The 1,585-nt window shown below is 45.0% G+C and overlaps 1 protein-coding gene across 1 annotated transcript in view; it reads left to right on the top strand.

Moving 5' to 3' along the window:
* LOC104123686 (MDM2 binding protein) overlaps positions 1-1,585 on the top strand; it is a gene marked incomplete at its 5' end in the record, with an annotated part of 30,125 nt that overhangs the window by 9,533 nt on the left and 19,007 nt on the right. The window lies entirely within an intron of this gene.

Raw genomic sequence — 1,585 nt, 5'->3', positions numbered from 1 at the left:
TTCTTGTAGTGAGGGGCCCAAAACTGAACACAGTATTCAAGGTGCGGCCTCACCAGCACCGAGTACAGGGGCACGATCACTTCCCTACTCCTGCTGGTCACACTATTCCTGATCCAAGCCAGGATGCCATTGGCCTTCTTGGCCACCTGGGCACACTGCTGGCTCATATTCAGCTGCCTGTCAACCAGTACCCCCGGGGTCTTTTTCCACCATGCAGCTTTCCAGCCACTCTTCCCCAAGCCTGTAGCGCTGCATGGGGTTGTTGTGACCCAAGTGCAGGACCCCGCACTTGGCCTTGTTGAACCTCATACAGTTGGCCTCGGCCCATCGATCCAGCCTGTCCAGGTCTTTCTGCAGAGCCCTCCTCCCCTCGAGCAGATCAACACTACCACCCAGTTTGGTGTCATCTGCAAATTTACTGAGGGCACGCTCAATCCCCTCATCCAGGTCGTTGATAAAGATATTAAACAAGACTGGCCCTAGGACTGAGCCCTGGGGGACACCGCTTGTGACCAGCCGCCAGCTGGATTTATCTATATACAGGTTATATCTGTATGTGTATATATATATGGCAGGTTTTTTCCTATACCTTTGGGATGCTCTCCAATGAAATTAACTCAGTGATCGTAATCTTCATTGACACTGAAGGCTTGGTGAATGTGAGTTCAGCTATGTAGGCTTGTTTTAGAGGAAAATTGATCACAACATCATGGCAAGCTTTAGGGAAATACTGCATCTCCTTTAACCTATTTCTGTGTTTTATCTGTCAGCTAAGATGCAGCTTCCACACACCTTGCTAAGGGCAGAGGTTTGCTTCTGCAGATGGAAATCCAGTGTGCTTCCCTTAGGTGCTTCCCTTCTCACTTAAGCATTTCCAGAGGTTCTGTAGTGCAGTTGAATTTAATTTCAGCCTCTTCCTGGGAAATTACAGAAGATCAGGAAATGCTGGATGCCTTCGTACACCTGAGAACGAGTATGCTTAACTAGCTGGCAGTATATAGATTTAAAATGATCTTTGAATGTTCGGAGGTGGCAGAGGAGAGGGTATGATTATGGAGCTGATCACAGCAGCAGCATCTATACTGTATTGGAGGGATGCTACTGATGCAGTCAAATGAGTGCAAGATCCCCAGTGCCCGCAAGATCTTTGCCCTGTGTTCCAGTGGAAGGGGTTTGTACAAGCATTAACTGTAATGTGATCAGTGATGCACAATAGGTTCCTATTAGGCTTCTTGAGCAAAATTTAGAATAGGAGCAGAAACCTGGCTATTGAACATGTTTGCTCATTTAGTTAAAAACTATTCATTTTTTAGTGGCTACCACTGATCTGATTATATTAAGGATTTGCAAATCCTTGATCTCTTCAGTCTGTGGGAAGGTGTAATTCTTTGAATTGCTAGTTCTCAAATACTAGTTAAGATTAAAATGGGAAATAAAAGCTTTCCCATGAGGAATCAGCTTTGAGGTGCCAAGATAAAATGGAAAAGGAAAATATTTGAAATGACTAGGGGAACAGGGAATGGCATAATAGTGAAAATGTGTCTGGCATCTGTTTTCTTTCTTGTTCTTTTCTTTCCTCTTTCCC

The sequence above is a fragment of the Egretta garzetta genome, unplaced genomic scaffold (assembly GCF_000687185.1).
Source record: "Egretta garzetta isolate BGI_Z169 unplaced genomic scaffold, ASM68718v1 scaffold13, whole genome shotgun sequence".
In the NCBI taxonomy this organism is placed as follows: Eukaryota; Metazoa; Chordata; class Aves; order Pelecaniformes; family Ardeidae; genus Egretta; species Egretta garzetta.
Note: the sequence above shows the minus strand (reverse complement) of the source record. Positions and strands in the feature narration are given on the sequence as shown.